The following is a 9327-nucleotide window of genomic DNA, read 5'->3' as shown; positions in this document are numbered from 1 at the left end:
CATTTGGTAAAAAAGCATAACTTTTCCAAATGACCGATAGTTTGATACTGGTGTTAAATAATGCCTTCTTTCCCACTGATATAAAATGCTACTTTTGTTAGATTCTAAATGTTTATATATATTTGAGTCTATTGCTGGATATTCTATTCTGATCCTCTGATTTATCATTTGTGAGCTACTGGTACCAAAATTTCATAAGTACTGAAGCCTTATAATTACTTTAAATATCTAGTAGGGCTTATCTCCTAATTAATATATTTCAGAAGGTTCTTAGGCAATTTTAGAATGTCTGTTCTTCACAACATTAGAATCATTTTGACACATTCTTCTCCCCAAAAAGGCTATAGAAATTCTGATAAGAATGCACTGCATTAATAGATTATGTTAAAAAATATAAACATCTTTGCAATATTCACAATGTTCTAAGACCAAGGTATGTGTCTTCATTTCCTTGCATATTCTTTTATTTCACTTGTGGAGCTTTTGTTGTAAAGTTCCAGTGATAGTACGACTAGTTTTTTTTCATTCATTATATGTCTAACTAGTTATAATTTTTACATAGGAAAGATATTTAATTTTGCACAATTATCTTTTTAAGTGTGTTTATTGTTATTAATGTATTTTCAGTAGATTCTCTTAGTTTTCCAGGTAAACAGTTATATCATCTGAGTTTATTCATGTAGCACTAACAATATTGACAGGCACTTGGTACATATGCAATAACCATTAGATATAATTATTATGATTATTACTATTTATATTAGTAAGTTATTAGAAAGACTAAATTGTCCATGATGAAGTAAGTAGGCTTATATTTTTGGATCTTGGCAAAATCATTCTAAGTTTCATCTAAAGGTGGTATAAACATGCATATATAGCCGAGATCATTGGGTAAAACAAGAGTAACTAGGGAAGACTTGCTTTATCAGATATTAAAATCTATTGTAAAGTATATAAAAACATACTATAAAATAGCAAGATATTAGCTCAAAAACAGAAAGATTAATAGAGAAGTTAGTGAAGTACACACACAAATCTCTTTAATATCAAGAATTCATTTTCATAGGTAAAACTGTGTGAATGCGAATTCTATAAAGTAGTTTTCTGCAAGTTATCTAACTTATTTAAATGTAAGATCTTTAAAAATAATCATCTTGGGGATATTTGGCAAAAGCTAAACATCAGTGAGAAACGGGTTACTTACAAACTTCCAAATAGGATTTTAAACTACGATGTCAAGGATATAAAAAAATATATATTGCTTTAATTCTTTCTGCAGGTAGACTAAGTGAGACTTCTTAAGTTTAAAACAATTTTCAGGAAAATTCTCCTTGACAGCTTCTTTTAAAAAAAAAATTTATTTATTTATTATTTTCGGCTGCGTTGTGTCTTAGTTGAGGCACGTAGGATCACATGCCGACTCTTTGTTACTGCGAGCAGGCTTCTCTCTAGTTGTGGCGCATGGGCTTGGTTGCCCCACAGTCTGTGGGACCTTAGTTCCCTGACCAGGGATCGAACCCATGTCTCCTGCACTGGAAAGTGGATTCTTAACCACTGTACCACCAGGGAAGCTCTCCTTGAGAGATTCTTAAAGTTAAGAGAATTAAAATACATTTTGGTACCAGTTTACTATGTCCACAGTTGAATTCTGTGTAAACATGTTTAAAATATATCAAAAAGACAATGACAGTAATGATTGCCTCCCTGAATTTTCAGGGTCATGTTAATTATATTGTTACTGAACTCACGTCTGGTCGCTCACCACTCAAAAGCCAATACTAAACAGGCAAATGTTGGTTAGAAAAGAAAAGTTGCTTTTTTCCCTGACGACCTGGGGAGAAGGTAGACTTGTGTCCAAAAACCAACTCTGAAGATTCTGCTCGACCATGAAAGTTTTTAAAGGGAGATTCATTTGGGGAGGGGGTCAGAGTCTTCATTATCTACCACTGTGTGCAGACTTTCTTCTGATTGGTTGATGGTGAAGTAACGGGGCGGTGTTCCAGGAATCTTGTACTCAGCCTGAAGTTACCATCCTCCACCTGAGTGGGGCCTTAGCTCCTGCAGAAAAACTCAAAGGTATTATTATATATATCCCTTGAGGAGGAACCAGGACCCTGCTTTATTGCTGCACTATTGTTTCTTGACTGCTCCTCCATTGTTTCTGCATTCCCTCCCTTCCCCAATTAGCATATGTTAGGATCTGCCCTTTGGAACTCAGGGAAGGTCAAGGAGGCTGAATGAAGCCTATTTTCAGCAAACAAGAAAGGGGGTGGGGAGGACATGGAAAGGATTTGTACCCAGGAGGGCCTCACAGGGTCCTGCTCGGTTTCATTATATATATATATAATATATTATTATATATATTATTATATATATACATATATACTACCTTATGACCACTAAGATCGCTGCTTGGTGTTCAAAAATTGGACAGCTGCATGCTTCAGCTCTAGCCAAGTATATTTCCCTGTGCCAACCAATGAACCTAAAGTTAAGTGGAACCGAGCAGTACACTGCATGGTCACTCCCAAGTACAAAACCCCTCTATGTCTCCTGCCTGTATTTTGTAGAAAAGCTGAAGTCTCCCAGGCCTCTCAGAGTCACAAAGGAACAGGCCCAAGCAGTTAATGATTAGGACAACAGAGTCAGAGACTCAGTGACTGATAAAAGAATGAGATTAGGGCTTCCCTGGTGGCGCAGTGGTTGAGAGCCCGCCTGCCGATACAGGGGACACGGGTTCGTGCCCCGCTCCGGGAAGATCCCACATGCCGCGGAGCGGCTGGGCCCGTGAGCCATGGCCGCTGAGCCTGCGCGTCTGGAGACTGTGCTCCGCAACGGGAGAGGCTACAACGGTGAGAGGCCCGCGTACCGCAAAAAAAAAAAAAAAAAAAAAAAAAAAAGAATGAGATTAACACTACTGCTCATAATAATCTATCGTTGTGGGCATTAGAATAATTGTAGCTTGCTCTGCCCATATGTGTAAGCAGCTCTTTTGCCCCTTGCCTGTTTGTCTATTTCTGTTCCCCTTAAACCTTAATCATAAAAATGATTAGGTAACTAGGTAACATTTAACCTAGCTCCTGATTTTTGCTTTACTGAATGTACACAATTGCTTGCCTAACCTGTTGATTCCTTTCCTGGATTAGAAGGAGTAAGAATGAAGAATTAAGTAGTTAATTAAGAAGAATTAAGCTGTCTATTCCTTGCTTCCCCTTGGTAAGTTTGCACGCAGACCCCATGGGTGCCAGCAGACTACAGTGGCAAGAGAGAATCCAGTTGCAGGCAGACCGCAGGAGCAAGGTAGTGTCCAAAGGGAGATCAGGAGAAGTCAGCAGGTCTGCATGCAACGGAAAGATGATGAAGAATCTGACCTCCTACCTTAATGATTAACTGAGATTGTTACACCTCTTTCCCTTTAAAAATTGTCATGGCTGCGCAGAATCTTCGGAGTTGGTCTCTGGAGAAGAGTTCACCTTCTACCCCGGACCGCCGGCTTTTCTGAATAAAGCACCTTTCATTTCTACCGACACTTGTCCCGCAATTATTGGCTTTTGAGCGGTGAGCAGCTGAACCTGAGCTCAGTAACATACGGAGAAGAAGAATGTTGTGATTATCATTCAGGTATTTACCAAGCTTATGTTTAATTTATTGTGTTTCATATAAATCATCTTGATAAAGAGGTTAATATCTGCTCAGATACGGTTGGCAGAGTTTGGAAGCCAAAGTTTAAGTGGTTATATTTGTTTTCTATTGTTAGGTAACAAATTACCACACTATTACTGGCTTAAAAACGTGCATTTATTAACTCTGTTCTGTAGTTTAGAAGTTTGGCACGATATGACGGAGTTCTCTTCTCAGGTCTCATAAGGCTGATATAAAGGTGTCAGCTAAGCTGTGTGCTCATCTGGAAGCTCTGGGAAGAATCTAATTCTAAGCTCTTTCAGATTGCTGGCAGAATCCAGTCCTTTGCCATTGTCGGAGTGAGGTCCCTGTTTTCTTGCTGGCTATTGGCCAGGGATTCCTGTCAACTCTTAGAGGTCACTCTCAAGTCTTTTTCTTTCTTTCTTTTTTTTTTTGGCTGCGCCACGCGGCATACACAATCTTAGTTCCCCGACCAGGTAAGGAACGCGTGTCCCCTGCAGTGGAAGTGTGGAGTCTTAACCGCTGGACCACCGGGGAAGTCCCTCAAGTCCTTTTCATATGGCTTCCTCCATCTTCAAGTCAGCAACAGGCACTGAAGCCCTCTCATGCTTTGAAGCTCTGATGTCCTCTTCTGACACTAGACGGAGAAAACTTTGCTTTTAAAGGGCTCATGCAATTAGGTTTGGCCCAACTGGATAATCTCCCTAACTCAAGGTCAACTGATTAGTAACCTTAACTGTATCTGCAACATCCCTTATGTCACTGTGAAATAAAATTCACATTTTATGGTGAGACCAAAAAATTTAAACATAAAAAATTTTCTCTGCCCTTTGGCCTCCTATGTCCCTTCTACTGTGCACTGTGTATCTGCATCATGCGTTCGACCAGATCTCCCCATCGGCAGAAATACCTGCTCAACCATAAACAGCAACATTCTCCTAGCAGCAGTAAGAGAATTCCTTAAAAGATAACATTCCTTCATGATCTTGTAAAGGGCCATCATGACGCTCATATCTGGGTTGTGTAAACTGTCAATAAAACGTCATTTAATGTACAGCCCTCTGTCTCAGAAAACGTGTGTAATCGTGCCTTGACTTCTAAAGGGCTGAACAGTTCTCAGAGTTTTCTAAGACACACTTCCCAGGGTAAAACCCTCAGATTTTTTTCCAGGCTGGAATAAAATTTTCCATTTCTTTCTTAGGTCAACTGATTAATTTTTCATCAATACCACATACAATAATGTAATCCCAGGAGTGACACCAGGGAGCAGATATCATAAGGGCCATCTCAGGATTTTGCCCACTGCAGTGGTGAAAGAAACAATATAATCCTTAAAAGATTTATTTTGCTAAATGTCTGTTAATTTGGCATTGACCTCCCCACTCCAAACCATTTCCATTGAAATCCTTATAGGAATTTTGATCAACTGGTGGTCTCCATAGCTTGGGAAAGCAACATTTGTCTTTCTTGTTCATTCAATAAATATTTTTTTAGTTGCTGTATTAATCAGAGTTCTCCAGAGAAACAGAACCAATAGTATATATATGTATATATAAAGATAGATATAAGAGGAGATTTATTATAGGAAGAAGCTCACATGTCTCAGCTCCAGCAAAGAGACTGAATTCGCCTTCCTTCTCTTTTGTCCTATTCCAGCCCTCCGCAGATTGGATAATGCCCAATGGGTGAGGGCAATCTTCTTTGCTCAGCGTGCTAATTCAAATGCTAACCTCTTCTGTAGACACTCTTTACAGACACATCTAAAAATAATGTTTTACCAGCTATCAGGGCATCCTTTAGCCCAGTCAAGTTGACAGGTTAAAATTAGCCATCACAGCTGCCCACTATGTGAGACACACTCTCCTAGGTGGTGGAGAAACCGTGCACCTCAGATTGGGACTTGAACCCACATGTCAGGACTTGAACCCAGCCTCAACTCAGATCGGGGCTCGAACCTGGCCAAAACCCACAGTCTTCCAACTGCGATCACACACCTGGTTTCAGGACTTAATGAGACTCAGGTTCTTTTTCTTTTTTTAATAAATTTATTTATTTATATATATTTTTTCATTTATTTATTTTTTGGCTGTGTTGGGTCTTTGTTGCTACTCACAGGCTTTCTCTAGTTGCGGAGAGCAGGGGCTACTTTTCATTGCAGTGCGCAGGCTTCTCATCGTGGTGGCTTCTCTTTGTTGTGGAGCACAGGCTCTAGGCTCGCGGGTTTCAGTAGTTGTAGTACACAGGCTCAGTAGTTCTGGCTCTTGGCCTCTAGAGCACAGGCTCAGTAGTTGTGGCACATGTGCTTAGTTGCTCCACAGTATGTGGAATCTTCCCAGACCAGGGCTCGAACCCACGTCACTTGCATTGGCAGGCGGATTCTTAACCACTGCGCCACCAAGGAAGCCCAAAGCTCAGGTTCTTGATGTCTCACTGCAGAAAGAATTCAGTGAGAGACAAAGTGATAGGTAAGAAGTGGATTTGTTTAGAGAGAAACACACTCCACAGACAGAGTGGGGGGCCACCTCAGAATGTGAGAAAGGCACCAGGTTAAGGGGCTGCCAGTTTTTATAGTGGTGGGTAATTTCATAGGCTAATGAGTGGGAGGAGTATTCCAGCTATTTCAGGAAGGGGCGGGGATTTCCAGGAATTGGGCCGCCGTCCACTTTTTGATCCTTATGGTCAGTCTTAGAACTGTCATGGTGCCTGTGGGTGTGTCATTTAGCTTGCTGATGTGTTACAGTGAGCGTATACTGAGGCTCAAGGTCTAGTGGAAGTTGACTTGTCTGCCATCTTGGACCCATTTGGTTCTAATCAGTTTATGTCATGTCCTCGGGCTATGTCATTATTTCAAATGTTGTGCCCTGCCCCCTTCCCTCCTGTTTCAGCTCTAGATAATCTAATTTTACTAATTTTTTGATTCCCAGTTTGCAGGGTCAGGCAGAACTCTAATCGATGGGATGGATTAAATAGAACATATAACCCAAATCTGCCCATATCTTGTTCCTGTGGGCTTGTCCTCTGCTCTACCTTGCCACACATATACATTCCCTACCTGTATTAGTCAGGACTCTTGAGAGGAACAGAAATGATAGTGTGTGTGTGTGTGTGTGTGTGTGTGTGTGTGTGTGTGTGCGTGCAGACATTAACTATGAGAAATTGACTCACAAACATGGAGGCTAAGTCCCACAATCTGCTGTCTGCAAGCTGGAGACCCAGGAAAGCCAGTGGAGTAATTCACTCCCAGTCCAAAGGCCTGAGAACTAGAGGAGGCAATGGTGTAAATCTCAGTCCAAGAACAGGAGAAGATGAGATGAGAAGTCCCAGCTCATCAGTGACGCAGGGAAAAAAAGAGGTGACTTCCTCATTTGTCCACCTTTTGTTCTATTTAAGCCCTCAGTGGACTGGATGATGTCCACCCACCCTGAGGAGGGCAATCTATTTTATTGAGTCTACCACTTCAAATGCTAATCTCATCCACAATACTTTACAGGCGCATCCAGAAATAATGTTTAACCTGGGGACCATATACACAGTCAAGTTGACATAAAATCAACCATCACACTACCCATTCCTCATTAACAATATGTACAGGTTTTATTTTTTTTTTCAGTTGAAGTATAGTTGATTTACAATATTATCTTAGTTTCAGGTGTACAACAAAGTGATTCTTTTTTTTGTTTTTTAATTTTATTATTATTTTTTGGCTGTCTTGGGTCTTTGTTGCTCTGCACAGGCTTTCTCTAGTTGCAGTGAGCAGGGGGCTACTCTTTGTTGTGGTGCGTGGGCTTCTCATTGCCGTGGCTTCTCTTGCTGCAGAGCACGGGCTCTAGGCACGCAGGCTCAGTAGTTGTGGCACACAGGCTCCGCGGCATGTGGGATCTTCCCGGACCAGGTCTCGAACCCATGTCCCCTGCATTGGCAGGCGGATTCTTAACCATGTTGCCAACAGGGAAATCGCAGAATATCTATACTTCCTTATCAGGCATTTCTTCTTTCTCACAACGAATTCCCTGTCGAGGCTTCCCTGGTGGTACAGTGGTTAAGAGTCCACCTGCCAATGCAGGGGACATCAGTTCAAGCCATGGTCCGGGAAGATGCCACATGCCACGGAGCAGCTAAGCCCGTGCACAACTACAGAAGCCTGTGTGCCTAGAGCCCGTGCTCTGCAACAAGAGAAGCCACCGCATGAGAAGCCCAGGCACCGCAACAAAGAGTAGCCCCTGCTCGCCACAACTAGAGAGGACCCATGGACAGCAACGAAGACCCAATGCAGCCAAAAATAAATACATAAAAAGAATTCTCTGTCATTCTTCAGGTTTGTCTGATAGGGTATTTCAAATGATCTTCGTCCTTTTCTTCTACATTCTGATGCTGCACAAGCCTTCCAAGTCTTCACAAAACAGAAACCGAAAAAATTCAATAACAGCCCAGAATATGATCACACTTAAGATGCATTATTATTCTAATAGACGATACTAATATAAAATATAAATAACACTCAGGTACATAATTTTACAGGGTAGGTGCTTCTTGTTCTTTTACCCCATTACTATAAAAATCTACTCTCCTTTAAATATGTTATACTTACCTGAAGCAATAGCCAAAGAGGTATAAATTACACCTTCTACTGACTGTGGACTTACTCATGAACAAAGCTAAGAACAAGGATAATTGCTAGACTCTCTCTCAATGCCATCTTCCTTAATCTTCTGAGGGTTCTCCATCCCCACCAGTCAAGAAGACTTTGCAGATCTTTACTTTCTGTAATCTGTACTGAAAAATCAGTTTTTTCCAATATAAAATTAGATAAATGTGCCTTTTCAAACTTATAAACTGTGGATTTTCTGGTATGACCTCATGCCCTCCTACCCTTTCCTCCCTTGATTACTTCTTATTAATAGCCTATTTTAGCAACTTTATGACACACATCTACAAATTATGTTATCATGACATTTAAGGGCCGTCTACAATCTTGGTGTTGGTACCTTCAAAGTATACCCAGAATCTGAACACTTCTCATTACTCCCACTGCTGCTCCTCTGGGATGACCCAGATTATTGGAAGAGCTTCCCAACTGGCTTCCTGCTTCTTCCCGTGGCCTCTCTATAGTCTGATTTCAATTTAGCAGCCAGAATGATAAGATCATGTTACATCTCTGCTCTAAATCCTCCAATGGTTTTCTCTCTCATTCCAACTGAAAGGCCCTATAGGACCGAATCATATGTCACTGTCACTTCTCTGACATCATCTCCTACCGCTTAGCAAATAAATAGCCGAATGATGATGGAGCCTGAAGGCGTCAGAGGTATTATATAAAAGCAATAGGGCTTCCCTGGTGGCGCAGTGGTTGAGAGTCCGCCTGCCGATGCAGGGAACACGGGTTCATGCCCCGGTCCGGGAGGATCCCATATGCCGCAGAGCGGCTGGGCCCGTGAGCCATGGCCGCTGAGCCTGCGCGTCCGGAGCCTGTGCTCCGCAGCGGGAGAGGCCACAACAGTGAGAGGCCCGCGTACGGAAAAAAAAAAAAAAAAAGAACCTACTGTATAGCACAGGGAACTCTAGTCAGTACTCTGTAATGACCTACATGGGAAGAGAATCTAAAAAAGAGTGGATATTTGTATATGTATAACTGATTCACTTTGCTGTGCAGCAGAAACTAACATAACATTGTAAATCAACTATACT

This window comes from Stenella coeruleoalba (genome assembly GCF_951394435.1).
Source record: "Stenella coeruleoalba genome assembly, chromosome: 9".
Classification (NCBI taxonomy): Eukaryota; Metazoa; Chordata; class Mammalia; order Artiodactyla; family Delphinidae; genus Stenella; species Stenella coeruleoalba.
The sequence above is the reverse complement of the archived record's forward strand: the minus strand, read 5'-3'. Positions refer to the sequence as shown.